The sequence below is a fragment of the Scyliorhinus torazame genome, chromosome 5 (assembly GCF_047496885.1).
Source record: "Scyliorhinus torazame isolate Kashiwa2021f chromosome 5, sScyTor2.1, whole genome shotgun sequence".
NCBI lineage: Eukaryota > Metazoa > Chordata > Chondrichthyes > Carcharhiniformes > Scyliorhinidae > Scyliorhinus > Scyliorhinus torazame.
The window spans coordinates 85,152,024-85,169,992 of NC_092711.1; the positions used below are offsets into that span (position 1 = coordinate 85,152,024).

General features: G+C 45.8%; 2 protein-coding genes and 1 non-coding gene across 4 annotated transcripts in view; 1 reads left to right on the forward strand and 2 right to left on the reverse strand.

Annotated features, from left to right (window-relative positions):
* Positions 1–17,969, forward strand: part of LOC140418749 (uncharacterized) — a 346,993-nt gene that overhangs the window by 184,593 nt on the left and 144,431 nt on the right. The gene's annotated exons all lie outside the window — the stretch shown is intronic.
* Positions 1–17,969, reverse strand: part of LOC140418745 (uncharacterized) — a 362,902-nt gene that overhangs the window by 111,808 nt on the left and 233,125 nt on the right. The gene's annotated exons all lie outside the window — the stretch shown is intronic.
* Positions 14,011–14,082, reverse strand: trnae-uuc (transfer RNA glutamic acid (anticodon UUC)). Its single transcript has one exon. It is a non-coding gene; the product is annotated as a tRNA-Glu (tRNA).

The window sequence follows — 17,969 nt, forward strand, 5'->3', positions numbered from 1 at the left end:
TCACATCACACAGCACAGTCACAAGCTCCATTGTGGTAGATATCACTAATTCATACTTGTGTTTATCTGTGACAATTACTCACTGTTTTTTTTAATGGTGCCAATTGTCGTTCACCCTTTTTGCTGAAGGGATTCCATTTGCTTTTGCTGTGGCCAATGATTGAGAGAGACAGAGTCTGAAAGTGTGTGTGTGCAAGTGTGTGTGTGTCTGTATGTCTATGGCGGTCCGTTGGTCTGGAACACATCATTTTTCATTTTTTACAAAATGGTGGTACAAATAATTGAAATTATTTTTCAGCACATGACGACATTGTGTTGAGATTACCTTCCAGATCCTATGCTGCAGTCAATATTTACTGTTCTTGAGTTATTGTGACAGTAATACCAAGCTGTTCATTCCCTTGCAAAGACAAATATATGTTTCAAATTACTTACATATCAGCACACCTCGCTTTCTCAGTTGATCCCGCTTCTCTCTCTCAGACTTAACTCCCATACACAGGTACACAGCAGTCGGGTCTGGCACCTAACGTTTAAATCTTTTTTTGTTGAAGGCACTTTATGTCTTCAAAGATTAATCTCTCTCTCCCTCTCTATCGCTCTTTATCTCTCTCTTTGTCTGTCTCTCTCTCTCTCAGTCTCTCACTCACAGAGACATCAACGTACTTCAAACTTTCTACTTTAGTATAACCTCTGGTAGCGAAATTGTTGTTTTAATTCCCCTTCTTCTCCCCAAGTGACAACCCTCTATCCATCTCCCCTTCGGTTAATGTGTTTTTGCACAAGTACTTTAACCTTTTAAAGGGAATGGGAATGGAGGTGAATGTAATGCTGAGAGCGGCAGCAATCTGTGTGGTTGTTCTTGAGGCTGTCAGAGTGAGTTCACCCTCACAGGCAGGAAGACTGTTCACGGTGATAACATGAAACTGACGCCTGCTGTTTCATTCTCAGGTAACACAACTTCCTGTTTCTCTGCTGCCGGTTCCAAACCGCACATCTCACTTCTGAGCAGAATATAAATCCAGGGACCACAATCTGGTGAGAACATCTGTCAGTGCGGCCTCTATCTGCCCACAGAGTCAGGGCAGAGCCACACAGATCACATTGTGGTGACAGTTACAAATGAGCCTGGTGTGATCTGTTTAGACCTTCCACTCCAGGGCATAATTGGATAGTCAGTGGATCAGTCACTCGGTTCTCTGAATCCAGGAAATGATATCTTGCTCCCTTTCAATATTTTATCATTCTCCCTCTCTCTGTGTAATTCGTTTTTACTGTTTCTCAGCTTTTTTCTTTCAACCCACCGTCTCTCTTTCTCCTCTTCATATTTGTTTGCTCACTTTTACTCTGCCTCTCTCACCCTGTATCTCTCTCCATCTCTCTGTGTTGTCTATTTAACCAAACTGCTAAATCCATGAAGATTTGAACAGAGTAATTAAAGAGAGACTATTACAACTGGCAGGAGGCTCTGTAACCAGAGGACACAGATTATTGTATTGAACAGGAGGATTATTTTTACACAGCGAGTTGTTATGAACTGGAAAACACAGCTGGAAAGAATGATAGAATCAGATTTAATAGTATCGTTGTAAAATGAACGATAAATATTTTCAGGCGTTAAGATATGCAGAATTATAGGCAATGGGGCCAGTCGGATGGCTCATTTCTAATCATTGTCCCAGTACCTCTTCTGTTTCGACCTCTGTCCTTCATTGACATCGAATTAAATGCAATCATTATATAGCTTTGCTCTTGTGCTAATCCGGTCATTTGGCAGAACCTGGGCGTGGGTAGATAATTGCCAGGAAACTTTCAGCGGCACGGTGTTTGGCACTGCTGCCTCACAGCGCCAGGGAACAGACGATTCTGACCTCACGTGACTGTGTGTGTCGAGGTTGCACTTTCTCCCCGTGTGTGCGTGGGTTTCCTCCGGGTGCTCCGGTTTCCACCCACAGTCCAAAGATGTGCAGGTTAGGTGGATTGGCCATGCTAAATTGCCCTTAGTGTCCAAAGGTTGGGCAGGGATACAGGACAAGGTCGGTGATTGGACCCAGGTAGGCTGCTCTTTCGAAGGGTCTGCGCAGACTCGATGGCCATCTTCTGCACTATAGCCATTCTATGAGAAATTAGTTACTTTGAACAAAGGAACACTGGATAGAACTTGCTCAGAAAAAGTACAATTATCTTTAGCATTTGTGGCACGAATTCTTCATGCGACGGGGCTTTGATGATTTAGTTTCCATAACCTGGCGGATGCGGCTTCTCTGTGTCTGTGTAAATGGAGAAGTGTTGGTCAGAATGAGGAGAAACAGATGTTTTCGGTTCCCCTGAAAGATACATCATTATCACCTCAGATATCAGAAGTCTCTCGAGTCCGCCATGAGTGTCCTCCCATTGGGTATAAAAGATTCCAGGTGGAGTCAGTCACACGCTCCTCACTCAGAGATGGTTGCAATCCCTTTTTAATGCAAGGCAGACTGGGCCAAGGCCCGAGGCATCATAGCTGTCTCACAGTTTCACTTGCGAATAAAACTAAGCTCCCTGCCTCCCTTCATATATGTTATAAGCTGACGGCTGTTGATCCACTGGAGCCGGTCCCTGTGATTATTATTATACCTGACCCCAGTCTGACCCCGGGCCCGGCAGTCTCTGTTATTGATACACTGGAGCCGGTCTCTGTGATTATTATTATACCAGACCCCAGTCTGACCCCGGGCCCGGCAGTCTCTGTTATTGATACACTGGAGCCGGTCACTGTGATTATTATTATACCAGACCCCAGTCTGACCCCGGGCCCGGCAGTCTCTGTTATTGACACACTGGAGCCGGTCTCTGTGATTATTATTATACCTGACCCCAGTCTGACCCCGGGCCCGGCAGTCTCTGTTATTGATACACTGGAGCCGGTCTCTGTGATTATTATTATACCAGACCCCAGTCTGACCCCGGGCCCGGCAGTCTCTGTTATTGATACACTGGAGCCGGTCTCTGTGATTATTATTATACCTGACCCCAGTCTGACCCCGGGCCCGGCAGTCTCTGTTATTGATACACTGGAGCCGGTCTCTGTGATTATTATTATACCTGACCCCAGTCTGACCCCGGGCCCGGCAGTCTCTGTTATTGATACACTGGAGCCGGTCTCTGTGATTATTATTATACCAGACCCCAGTCTGACCCCGGGCCCGGCAGTCTCTGTTATTGATACACTGGAGCCGGTCTCTGTGATCATTATTATACCTGACCCCAGTCTGACCCCGGGCCCGGCAGTCTCTGTTATTGATACACTGGAGCCGGTCTCTGTGATTATTATTATACCTGACCCCAGTCTGACCCCGGGCCCGGCAGTCTCTGTTATTGATACACTGGAGCCGGTCTCTGTGATTATTATTATACCAGACCCCAGTCTGACCCCGGGCCCGGCAGTCTCTGTTATTGATACACTGGAGCCGGTCTCTGTGATTATTATTATACCAGACCCCAGTCTGACCCCGGGCCCGGCAGTCTCTGTTATTGATACACTGGAGCCGGTCTCTGTGATTATTATTATACCAGACCCCAGTCTGTCCCCGGGCCCGGCAGTCTCTGTTATTGATACACTGGAGCCGGTCTCTGTGATTATTATTATACCTGACCCCAGTCTGACCCCGGGCCCGGCAGTCTCTGTTATTGATACTCTGGAGCCGGTCTCTGTGATTATTATTATACCTGACCCCAGTCTGACCCCGGGCCCGGCAGTCTCTGTTATTGATACACTGAAGCCGGTCTCTGTGATTATTATTATACCTGACCCCAGTCTGACCCCGAGCCCGGCAGTCTCTGTTATTGATACACTGGAGCCGGTCTCTGTGATTATTATTAAACCAGACCCCAGTCTGACCCCGGGCCCGGCAGCCTCTGTTATTGATACACTGGAGCCGGTCTCTGTGATTATTATACCAGACCCCAGTCTGACCCCGAGCCCGGCAGTCTCTGTTATTGATACACTGGAGCCGGTCTCTGTGATTATTATTATACCTGACCCCAGTCTGACCCCGGGCCCGGCAGTCTCTGTTATTGATACACTGGAGCCGGTCTCTGTGATTATTATTATACCTGACCCCAGTCTGACCCCGGGCCCGGCAGTCTCTGTTATTGATACACTGGAGCCGGTCTCTGTGATTATTACACCTGACCCCAGTCTGACCCCGGGCCCGGCAGTCTCTGTTATTGATACACTGGAGCCGGTCTCTGTGATTATTATTATACCTGACCCCAGTCTGACCCCGGGCCCGGCAGTCTCTGTTATTGATACACTGGAGCCGGTCTCTGTGATTATTATTATACCAGACCCCAGTCTGACCCCGGGCCCGGCAGTCTCTGTTATTGATACACTGGAGCCGGTCTCTGTGATTATTATTATCCCAGACCCCAGTCTGACCCCGGGCCCGGCAGTCTCTGTTATTGATACACTGGAGCCGGTCTCTGTGATTATTATTATCCCAGACCCCAGTCTGACCCCGGGCCCGGCAGTCTCTGTTATTGATACACTGGAGCCGGTCTCTGTAATTATTATTATACCTGACCCCAGTCTGACCCCGGGCCCGGCAGTCTCTGTTATTGATACACTGGAGCCGGTCTCTGTGATTATTATTATACCTGACCCCAGTCTGACCCCGGGCCCGACAGTCTCTGTTATTGATACACTGGAGCCGGTCTCTGTGATTATTATTATACCTGACCCCAGTCTGACCCCGGGCCCGACAGTCTCTGTTATTGATACACTGGAGCCGGTCTCTGTGATTATTATTATACCTGACCCCAGTCTGACCCCGGGCCCGGCAGTCTCTGTTATTGATACACTGGAGCCGGTCTCTGTGATTATTATTATACCTGACCCCAGTCTGACCCCGGGCGCGGCAGTCTCTGTTATTGATACACTGGAGCCGGTCTCTGTGATTATTATACCTGACCCCAGTCTGACCCCGGGCCAGGCAGTCTCTGTTATTGATACACTGGAGCCGGTCTCTGTGATTATTATTATACCTGACCCCAGTCTGACCCCGGGTCAGGCAGTCTCTGTTATTGATACACTGGAGCCGGTCTCTGTGATTATTATTATACCAGACACCAGTCTGACCCCGGGCCCGGCAGTCTCTGTTATTGATACACTGGAGCCGGTCTCAGTGATTATTATTATTATACCTGACCCCAGTCTGACCCCGGGCCCGGCACTCTCAGTTATTGATACACTGGAGCCGGTCTCTGTGATTATTATTATACCTGACCCCAGTCTGACCCCGGGCCCGGCAGTTTCTGTTATTGATACACTGGAGCCGGTCTCTGTGATTATTATTATACCAGACCCCAGTCTGACCCCGGGCGCGGCAGTCTCTGTTATTGATACACTGGAGCCGGTCTCTGTGATTATTATACCTGACCCCAGTCTGACCCCGGGCCAGGCAGTCTCTGTTATTGATACACTGGAGCCGGTCTCTGTGATTATTATTATACCTGACCCCAGTCTGACCCCGGGCCAGGCAGTCTCTGTTATTGATACACTGGAGCCGGTCTCTGTGATTATTATTATACCTGACCCCAGTCTGACCCCGGGCCAGGCAGTCTCTGTTATTGATACACTGGAGCCGGTCTCTGTGATTATTATTATACCTGACCCCAGTCTGACCCCGGGCCAGGCAGTCTCTGTTATTGATACACTGGAGCCGGTCTCTGTGATTATTATTATACCTGACCCCAGTCTGACCCCGGGCCAGGCAGTCTCTGTTATTGATACACTGGAGCCGGTCTCTGTGATTATTATTATACCAGACACCAGTCTGACCCCGGGCCCGGCAGTCTCTGTTATTGATACACTGGAGCCGGTCTCAGTGATTATTATTATTATACCTGACCCCAGTCTGACCCCGGGCCCGGCACTCTCAGTTATTGATACACTGGAGCCGGTCTCTGTGATTATTATTATACCTGACCCCAGTCTGACCCCGGGCCCGGCAGTCTCTGTTATTGATACACTGGAGCCGGTCTCTGTGATTATTATTATACCTGACCCCAGTCTGACCCCGGGCCCGGCAGTCTCTGTTATTGAAACACTGGAGCCGGTCACTGTGATTATTATTATACCTGACCCCAGTCTGACTCCGGGCCCGGCAGTCTCTGTTATTGAAACACTGGAGCCGGTCTCTGTGATTATTATTATACCAGACCCCAGTCTGACCCCGGGCCCGGCAGTCTCTGTTATTGATACACTGGAGCCGGTCTCTGTGATTATTATTATACCAGACCCCAGTGTGACCCCCCACCCCGCATCCTTCTTGCATCTACCCTGCCTCCTCTTGTTCGTATTTTATGTTTTTTTATGAGTACCCCCACCCCCTCCCCCCCGTACACACACAAACACACAAACACACCTGAACTCCAGCGAATACAATCCAAACCAATTTAATCTCTAGTCATCCTGCCATCTCAGGAAGCAGCCTGATAAACCCTCCACAGTATGGACATCCTCCCTCAGATAACTGGACCAAACTGTACACAATATTCCAGCTGTGGCCTCAGCAAAGCCCTGTACAATTGCAGAAAGATATCCCTGCTCCTGAATTCGAATCCTCTCGCTATGAAGGCCGCCATACCATTTGTCTTCTTTACCGCCTGCTGTACTGCATGCTTACCTTCAGTGACTGGTGCACAAGGACACCCAGGTCTCGTTGCACATTCCCCTCTCCTGATTTATACCCATTCAGATAATAATCTGGTTTTGCTACCAAACTGGATACCTCGCATTTCCCTGGCGTATTCATAACTGACGTTGTGTTTTGTGATACAAAGAGAGACATGCGATATGCAGTGGGAACAAAGGCAAGATGTATTGCAATATTAACGGATATAATGTTCACCGCAATCCAAATTCAGGCAGGGTATAGTCTAATATAAAGTAAGACAGGGGCAAGTGTAATGTAAACTAAGATAGGCGCTCCAAGAATATAAGCAGCGACATGATAAGTGAAATATAAACGGAGACACGATCCAGTGGAATAAACATTGGGCTGTGCGTGTACAGTAATAACTGCGACAAGGTCCTGTATTATATACAACTAATGAACCGGAACAGCAGACCGAGAGATCTGTGGTGTGGCTACCAAAGAGAAAAGGCCGGAAGGCCGCTGCCCTGGACTCGACATGTATGCTCAAGCCGTCAGGAGTCATGTCAATGCCAGATTCATCAGTCGCATTCACAAGGCAGCCCCGAACGTGACCCAAGCACAACGCAACGCCATCGGCACTCTCAAGACCAACCGCAACATCGTCATCAAACCATCAGACAAAGGAGGGGCCACCGTAATACTGAGCAGAACGGACTATTGCAAAGACGTGTACCGACAACTCAACAACCAGGAACACTGCAACCAGTTACCCGCAGATCCGACCAAGGAACACACCTGCCAACTCAACAGACTGATCAAGACCTTGGATCCAGACCTTCAGAACAACCTACGTGCTCTCATCCCACGTACTCCCCACGTTGAAGATCTCTACTGCCTCCCAAAAATATACAAGGCCAAAACACCAGGCCGTCCTATCGTATCAGGCAATGGGACCCTGTGTGAGAACCTCTCTGGCTACATCGAGGGCGTCCTGAAACCCATTCTACAAGAACGCCCACCTTCTGTCGCGATATGACGGACTTCTTACAGAAACTCAGCACCCATGGACCAGTTGAACCAGGAACATTCCTCATCACAATGGACGTCTCGGCACTTTACATCCCCCATCTTTGCATCCCCCATGACGAGGGCATTGCTGCAGCAGCCTCAGTACTCAACACCGACAACTGCCAATCTCCAGACGCAATTCTGCAACTCATCCGCTTCATTCTGGATCTCAACGTCTTCACCTCCGACAACGAGTTCTTCATCCAGACACACAGAACAGCCGTGGGGACCAGATTCGCACCTCAATATGCCAACATCTTCATGCACAAGTTTGAACAAGACCTCTTCACTGCACAGAATCTTCAACCGACGTTATACACCAGATACATCAATGATTTTTTTTTCCTTTGATCCCAAGGCGAAGAATCACTGAAACGACTGCATAGTGGCATCAATAAGTTCCATCCCACCATCAGACTCACCATGGACATCTCACGAGAATCGGTTGCATTCTTGGACAGACTCGTCTCCATCAAGGACGGTCACCTCAGCACTTCGCTTTACCGCAAGCCCACGGATAACCTCACGATGCTCCACTTCTCCAGCTTCCACCCTAAACACATTAAAGAAGCCATCCCTAATGGACATGCCCTCCGTATACACAGGATCTGCTCAGACGTGGAGGAGCATAACAGACATCTACAGACGCTGAAAGATGCCCTCGTATGAACGAGATATAGTGCTCGACTCATCGATCGACAGTTCCAATGCGCCACAGCAAAAAACTGCACCAACCTCCTCAGGTGACAAACACGGGACACAACCGACAGAGTACACTTCGTCGTCCAGTACTTTCCCGGAGTGGAGAAACTACAACATCTTCTTTGCAGCCTTCAAAATGTCATCGATGAAGACGAACATCTTGCGAAGCTCATCTCGACACCCCCACTACTTGCCTTCAAACAACCGCGCAACATCAAACAAACCATTGTTTGCAGCAAACTACCCAGCAATGAGAACAGCGACCACGACACCACACAACCCTGCCATGGCAATCGCTGCAAGACCTGCCAGGTCATCGACATCGGTTCCACCATTACACGTGAGAACACCACCCACCAGGTACGTGGTATATACTCGTGCGACTCGGCCAACGTTGTCTACCTCATACGCTACGGGAAAGGATGTCCCAAAGAATGGTACATTGGCGAGACCATGCAGACGCTGCGACCACGGATGAACGGACATTGCGCGACAATCACCAGGCAGGAATGTTCCCTTCTAGTCAGAGACCATTTAAGCAGTTATGGGCAGTCCGCCTGTGATGTTCAGGTAAGCGTTCTCCAAAGCAGCCTTCAGGACGCGTGACAACGCAGAATTGCCGAGCAGAAACGTAAAGCCAAGTTCCGCACACATGAGTACGGCCTCAACCAGGACCTTGGATTCATGTCGCATTACATTCATCCCCCATCATCTGGCCTGGGTTTGTGAAATCCTACCAACTGTCCTGGCTTGAGACAATTCTCACCTCTTTAACCTGGGATTACCACTCTCTCTGGATCTGTAAAGACTTAATTACCTGCAAATGCTTGCATTCAAATTATCATCTTGCATTTTTGACTTCGTCTATATATATGTTTCTCGAACCTGCCTCTTCATTCACAGGAACAGTGCTCCGAAAGCTAGTGATTTGAAAAAAACCTGTTGGATTTTAGCCTGATGTTGTAAGATTTCTTACTGTACTCATCCCAGTCCAACGCCGGCATCTCCACATCTGTATTATATGAACAGAGGCATGGTCTAGTGCACTAATAACGAAGACACCATTTGGGATAAGAATACTGGCACAGTGTCTGGTGTAGCGTTATCTAATTCCAGACTTTGTGTGTTTAAACTGAGACAGAGTCTGGTTCAGTAATTTGCAGACCAAGACTAGAATAATATAAGTTATGACATGGACAAGGCCAGCAACAAGAGAAACAGAACATAGCGCAACAGCAGAGACAGAGAATTGCATGATATAAACAGAGGCAGGACTGGCGCAGCATTGATTGAGATAATGTCTAGTTTAGTGCATATGTGGCACGTTCACGCAAAGAAATAAGAGAGAGAGACAGAGTCTCGTATGATGGAAACAGTAACATGTTGTGGTTTGGTATCTGTAGCGACTGGGTCTAGTGAAGTAAGAATTGAGACATGGAGTTTTATCATATTAGCTAGGACTGGCAGCATGGTTCCTTCAGTCTTGGAGGGCAGAAGTTCCTGTGCTTTAGTATTCTTTGTTCATTGTAAAATTCAGTGTAGTTGTAACTGCCGGTGTGAGTGTAAATGGGCCTTAGTTCATTACAATAACTGGGGTTTTGTCGAGTATAGAAGCAACTGAGACCCGCTGTCAAATAATCAGAAACATGCCTGTCAGTAATGTAAACAGAGACAGGATCTATGAGTAAAAGCAAAGTCTTTTCCGTAACCAGAACGGAAGGATTCTTACCTTCTTAATCAGTCTCCTCTGTGGGACCTTGTCAAAAGCCTTAATAAAGTGCATGTAGTCTACATCAACTGCACTGTCCTAATCGACACACCTAGTCACCTCCCGAAAAATTCTATTAAATTGGTTAGACATGATCTCCCCTTGACAAAGCCTTACCGAGGATAAATATTTGTCTTGGAAACTGGGTGGTGTTATAATATATCCGTAACATACCAGGTGCAAATAATCTTCATCAGCAACCCTGTATTATGCAAAATGTCCTCAAGCTAAATGAAGAACTTTTGAAAATACATCCTTCACCTTTGAGCCGGGAAACGTTTGCATGCTGACTGAGCATGAATGCCACTACACAGAAACATATGGCTGTAGTCTTCCCCGTTGCGCCTCCCTGGAATGTTAAATTGTAATGTCATGCAGCAGAAAGATATGCCTTTGTTTTGGAGAACTGGAATTCAGCTGGTACCATTAGGAATGCTGCAGACAATCTGATATAACAATACATTTCATAGAGGGCAGTGATCGTTACACCACAACAGCTCCCTGCTAAGATCACAGGAACCATACACAACCCATCTGGTGTGATCGACCCAGCGCTGGAGCAATCATTTCTTTATTTTCAATAATAGCTCCTGTAAGGGGAATTACATACTTGCGCTGCTGCCTTATTCTGCATTAAAAGCCAAGTTCAATTCCCGTACCAGCCTTCCCGAACAGGCGCCGGAATGTGGTCACTAGGGGCTTTTCACAGTGACTTCATTGAAGCCTACTTGTGACAATAAGCGATTATTATTATTATAATATATTACATCGTGTAATCTGACTGAGGAAAATGAGGACATGCTTGAGTTGAATAAACTTCGGCATGGTATCAACTACATAAATGCATTACGGTCGGGTCAGTGAAGCTTTGTCATACATTGTGCACGGATACTGAAGAAACCCTTGTAAGTATTCAAACTTGTTTATACTTAGCTCATGAGTTTTTAAAAGGGTATTCGACTCTGTTTTGAAAGGTAGAAAAAACAGGGTTATGGCGAGAGAAAGGGGAATTACGTTTAATTGCAAAGCTCTTTATAAAAAGTTGACATATTCACGATGTGCCGTGTCATTTTGTGATGACATTGTTCGATCAGTCTGTATCCAACATTCCGAATGATACCAGTTGAATTTAATTTCTTCAAAATGCAAGGTTCTGCTGCAGGGCCGCAAAGCTTTACACTGTGGACAGGCCTATTGGGCTTTTTCAGATTCTATTGAAGTGTAATAGTTATGACATTCACCTCACAACAGAAAGAACCACGGTTAAAATCTTGCCAGAGACTGTGTCGTCATCCAGTTACACCTTTGGCCTTTGTTTTGAAGAATTCAGCTGTTATCATTAAGAATGTTGTAATCAGGCTGATCTGACAATGACTGAAAATGTTCGCAAACAGGCTAGCACAATAAGAGGCTTTTCAACCATCGTGCCCATGCTCACTATTTTATAAAGAACAAACAAATTAATCTAAATGTCCTCCTCTCACTCCATAAACATGAATTTCTTCCCTTTGATTCATTGTCCAACCCCCCAGGAGGTATTTCTGCAGAATTCGTGCAATTTGTCTTAATTAACAAAGTGTCCCTGACCAAATGACATAAAAAGTTGGATTCAGCTTCCCAATGTAGTTTTCAATATAAACATTATTTATTAATGCAATAGATTTCCTATCAAATTTACAAAACAAGAGGTGTTTGCTGAAAAATCTCCTCATTATTTCTGTATTGGTGTAGATAATGTAATTACATTAAGTCCACAACCTTTCCACTGAGGGTGTTAAACAACAGAGGCGCATGATTGTTACAGCTTAACAATGGTGCGGTTTGATCAGATGTTTAAATCATCCATTTCGTTTATTTGATCTGAGACAATTTAGTTTTGGGAACAGAATTTTACACCGGATAAATGTTTGTCTTGGAGAGGGGGCAGGGCTGATCTGCTAAAATTATTGGAGTGTTCTAATGGATAGACCTAGAGGCCACGTTACTTCGTACAGGAATATGGCTATTTAAACCTGATGCCTTCGCTTGTTTTGAATTTCAAACTGAAGAAAGGCCCCTCCAATAAATAAATGTCTAAGGGAACCATTATTTTAGCTCAGTCATAAGTAACAACAATCTCATCTTTAGGGGTGGTTTAGCACAATGGACTAAATAGTTGGCTTGTAAAACAGACCAAGGCCAGCAGTGCAGGTTCCACTCCCGTACCAGCCTCCCCGAACAGGCGCCGGAATGTGGCGGACCAGGGTTTTTTCACAGTAACTTCATTTGACGCCTACTTGTGATAATAAGAATTTTCATTTTCATTTCTGAATGAACTGCTCCTCCTTTGGAATTCTTTCAACCAACTTTACTGAGTACATGTTCTGGGATTAAATAGTTAACATTAATATTTGTATTTAATATTTATGTTCTTATTTTCAATTGAAGCACTCCTAAATACCAACACGTTGGAATTGTAGACATGACGGGAAAGCAAAAAGGTGTGTCACTGAATTATACAAATCTAATTGAGTCAGCTTTCCAACAAAATAATCAAATCAATTTACTGAGAAGAAAATTGAGAATGATGTGTTGATTATATTTGAACGCTCTGTATTTTGGGTGGGAACATTTCTGGTGTCTAAATCCCGTGTATGTTGAAGAAAGAGGGGCTGTGACCATATCTGCTCTGAGCCTCGCGTTCCTCGTCTCTCTCAGTGATTGTTCCTGTCCCTCTTTGATGAAAGTACATTTTTCAAAAAGAGATTCTGTAATATCTTTGCAATTCCCTGTGGCTCAATCACAGTATCCCTTGTGTCTGTCTACCTGAGCACACATTACCGACAGACATCTTTGTGATGGCGAGTAACTTTTAATTTGCATCAATAAACCAATCTCTTATGTTGTTGACTGAAAGAACAGCTAATATGTGTGTCCTGGCAAAATATAAACATTTATTTATACCCATTGTGTTACGACAATTCATCAATGATGATTTTGCTGAATTGAAGCCGAGATAAGAGCAAATACGAAATGGCTGACCCAATGACGTGACGACTTGGACTGGGGCTCCTCGTATCATTTTCGAAGTAAATATTCTTTCATTCTGCAATTGAGGTTATGGATTTATCGGTATAGCATCAACTTCCATGTCTGGGCTGTACCATTGGCTGACTGGTTAAGGTGATAGATTCGAAAACGGATTCGAACCTCCAGGAAAGTTCCAATCCTGTCGGTTGAATTTAAGCTGAATGTCTGGAAAATGAATTGTCGGATAAATGAAATAAAAACAAAAATCCAGATCTGACTCTTAATCTCGACCTCACACGAGATGCCGATTGAATACCTCGCTGAATTTGCATAATCCCGTGAGGTTAAAACAGGGGAAGAAGTAAATATTTGCGGAATGACCGGCAGAATGACTGTGAAGACATCAACAGCAGTGAGGATAAGTGTGGAACTATTAGGGAAAGGTACAGCACAGAAAGGGGCCATTCGATAGACAGATGCTTTGGAAGAGCATCGCAGTTGACCAGAAATGACATCTGTGCCAGTTTGAACAGCAGGAATTAATATCGGCCCCGTTCCCACGCAAATGTATCCCTTTATCATCACCTCTTCAGTCATTATCTTTGATGTCTTGTAATCTATCCCAGACCTTCTCTTTTATCATTTATTCCGTCCGACTCCACGCTTGTTTTTCACCTGTCACATCTCCGATTTACCAAACTCTGACGAAAAATCACCCAGCTGGAATATTAACTGCTTCTCGGTCCACGGACGAAGCCTTGCTTTCATTTTGTCGGAAGTTCCTGTGAATTGTGACAGTTCAGACAGCAGCAATAAGAACAATTCCCTGACCGGGGAACGAACCCGGGCCACGGCGGTGAAAGCGCCGAATCCTAACCACTAGACCACCAGGGAAGCCGGCGAGTTGAGCTCCAGAATCACTGACCATGATCAATTTACTCATTTGCTCTATTCACTGGCAACTCGCTTGTCCAACAGGGTATGTTTGGTTAAACCTTTCTCAGGTTCACGAAAAGCCAAATAGAGGAGAAATATCAAATCAGCGTGGAAGGCAGACTGAAGACACAAGGGAATATGACAAGGCTGGATTGCATTTGTTTTAATACAAGGAGTCTTAACGATGAGGCAAATGAACGGAGGGCGCAGATTTACACAATAGAGAAAATACCCTGGGACCTCTCTGTGGAAACCTCCCCTGAGAGATGTGTGACCGTAATCGCAAATTTACTCTTGTAAAATTCGTATATTGTTTTATTCACCATCGCAACCGAAGGAAATCACCCGCTCAGAGTGAATAGTTCCGTGTTAACAGGCCACCCACATGGCAATGATATTAATGTTCTTGGTGAGCCGTCACACACCGTCTTAAAGTTAAACAACATTCACAATGAGCGAGTGGAGTGGATCAGGTCAAACCGCAGATTCTCCCTCATTGATTCTCCCTCACACCACAGACTGTGCTCACTTACTGACTGTCTGCACCCTCAGAGATTTCATACCGTTGGTCAAAGAGATTCGGGTTATCACTGAAACTCATTCAAATATTATCTCAGGAAATGACGGGCAGATTTGAGGTTGTTTCATTGGACCGGGAGACTGGGATCAGAAAATGACGTTGAAACAGATTCTGTTCAGGTGGTGTTTAGATTGTTAAAGGGAGCCACGGGGTCGGGCGCTGCCGCGGCCATGCAGTTACTCAGCGTCGGGATTGTGTTCGGGGTGTTTCTTGTCGGTAAGGGTGACTCCGGTCTGATGAAGTGTTATTTCGATCTGAAACGTTAACTCTGCTTCTCTCCAGGGACATTGCTGAGTATTTCTGCATTTATGTGTTGTTATTTCATGTCTCCAATCCTGTCGCGTTGAATGTCAAGTGTTAATGTTATTTCAGTAGCACATCCAATTCTTAGTTTTATCTTCTTCTTGGTCACACGTTACAGATCCGAGTGATGGAGATTCTGTATCTCAGCCGCAGTCTTTAGCGAGCGGGCGAGAAGGTGAAACGGTGACTATACCATGTACCTACAGCACTACCGCAAGAGACTATGTTTTATATTAGTACAGACAACAAGCACAGAAGGAATTGCAGTTCATTATATGGAAACGGTCCTGGGATTCACAGGAAGGTAGAGGGCAAGGTTTTGGTAACCGTTTCTCTGCTAATCTCCAGACCTCGGCTAATTCAATCAGTTTAACTATCTCGAGGTTGGAGCTGACTGACACTGGCAGTTATTACTGCGCTTTCACACGCACAGTGATTAAAAACAGCTCCCACCCGGACAAAAACTGTTTCTGAGAGAGAATTCACTGCTCCAGTCGGTTGAGGTTTTCATGGGGAATCACAAGACGTCACAGCCGCGCTGAGAGCCGCTCAAACCCACATTACCCTCGAGTCAAACTGTCAGCAAACTGTGTCCAGGATAGTCTGAGAAAACTAACTGCAAAATCTAATCAGACCGAAAGCTTGATCAGAGAGAGAGAGAGTCAAGTTACCGGCTAAATTGTTCCTATTTCTGTTCGAATCATTATTCCTTCTAATCAGGCTTGGGTGGGAAGATCACCTCGGCGCATTAAAGATTGCTCAGAGCTTTAAAAATCATTCAAAGCTGGCCAACAACTCTTCATAAAATACAGACTGCGAGCTGTAACCACGGGATGTGGCAATGGGTTCGGGTGGGTGGGGGAGGGTGTGTGTGTAAGGGGTGGGGGGGGGGGGTCTCCAGCTGGCAACGGGAATTACAGAAATCGGATGGCGGAACGAAGAAAAGATGGAACAGATGGGAAAGAATATGAAAACAAAATCCCTTATTGTCACAAGTACATTCCGGCGCCTGTTCGGGAGGCTGGTACGGGAATTGAACCGTGCTGCTGGCCTACCTTAGTCTGCTTTTAAAAACAGCGACTTAGCCCTGTGCTAAAACAGCCCCTATATGTGTTAATATGTTAGAATATATGTTTAAAAAGTCCAAGCTGGGAGCAGATACAACAAACAGCGATTAAAACCATTCAGCAATACAAACTGAATGTGACTGAATGAAAGGTAGATCTGGGAAATTTACCGGTGTGAATCGGTGATAACTGAAATTTATGTTTTCCTCTCCCTCTGCACACTCACTGTTGAAAGCCTGAGCGATGTACCTGTGCCGGTGAGTGTGGCCGATTCTGTGCATCCAGTGACTGGCTGGACTCAACGTTTTGACATCCAAGATTTTTAGGGATTGAGATGACTTAGGCATCGTTCAGTGCTCTTCCACTGCCTGGGCTCTCTGCTAAACACCTGAGCATTGTCCCTGGCCGAATGAGGCCTCAGCAGCTCACTGCCTGCTGTGTCTCCATGCTTAACAATGCGATTGGCTGCGCTATGCAGGTAAGTAACCCTCACTTCCCAACCCACACGAATCGTATATAACCCCTTGTCCTGTGCATTTTGTGGGAGCTATAAAAGTCATTAACCACTGCTGTCTCACGGCGCAGAATCCGGTATTGACCCCGGCCCCGGGTCTCTGTCCGTGTGCAGTTTGCACATTCTCCCCGTGTCTGCATGGGTCTCACCCCCAGAACCCAAAAGGATGTGCAGGGTCGGTGAATTGGCCACGCTAAAGTGCCCCTTTATTGGGAAAAACCAATTGGGTTCTCTAAATGTATTTTATAGAGTCATTAACAAAGATAAGGCTCAGCAGAATACTACAGGGAGGGTCCAACTGAGGGAGGGAGTATGACACGGAGAAACAGCAAGGACGGACATTGGTAGAGAGGCATGTTCATAAATACACAGATACATTAGGGGAGATGGTGGTTTATTGCAATGTCACTGGAATAGTAATCGAGGCACCAAGGGTAATGTGGAAGATGATGACATTTCAATTCGGCAAAAGTATGGAACTAAATATCGAAGCTTAATCTGGTTCACTAATGTCTGGAGGGAAGAAAATCAGCCGTTCTCACCTGCTCTGGTTCACATGCGATGCCAGAACAAGTTGGCTCCTGAAGGCAAGATACACATTGTGGCGGACAATAAATGTTGGCCCACATCTAATGAAGTAAATGGTCATAATATAATAATAATCTTTATTAGTGTCACAAGTAGGCTTACATTAACACAAATTTCCCCAGACAACAACATATTATAAATTTGCCTTCAGTTTGAAAGAGGTGTGCTTAAGTTCCAGACAATGGTCTGATGTTTAATTTTTGCCAATCGTGCAGGTATGAAGGACCGATTTTCCAACTTAAATTAGGAAATTAAATTAAGAAGCATGACTGTACATAAGAAATAAGAAATAATGGGGGGGGGGGGAGAATCACAATTCTGAACGATTACACGGTAACTTGACAAATAATACAGCGTTAGCACTGCTACCTTACAACACCAGGTGTAATATATGATGGACAACTCAGAAGGCTCTGCCAGTTGAACAGGGATAGAGCTTTAAAAAAAACTGAACTCGGTGTACGTCTCTCTCCGTGTTCTGCATCACCGTGTGTGTAATCCTCACCATGTTCAGGTTTCTGTACAGCTCTCTCCGTGCTCTGTATCACTGTGTGTAATCCTCACCATGTTCAGGTTTCTGTACAGCTCTCTCCGTGCTCTGTATCACTGTGTGTAATGCTCGCCATGTTCAGGTTTCTGTACGGCTCTCTCCGTGCTCTGTGTCACTGTGTGTAATCCTCACCATGTTCAGGTTTTTGTACAGCTCTCTCCGTGCTCTGTATCACTGTGTCTGCAATCCTCACCATGTTCAGGTTTCTGTACAGCTCTCTCCGTGCTCTGTATCACTGTGTGT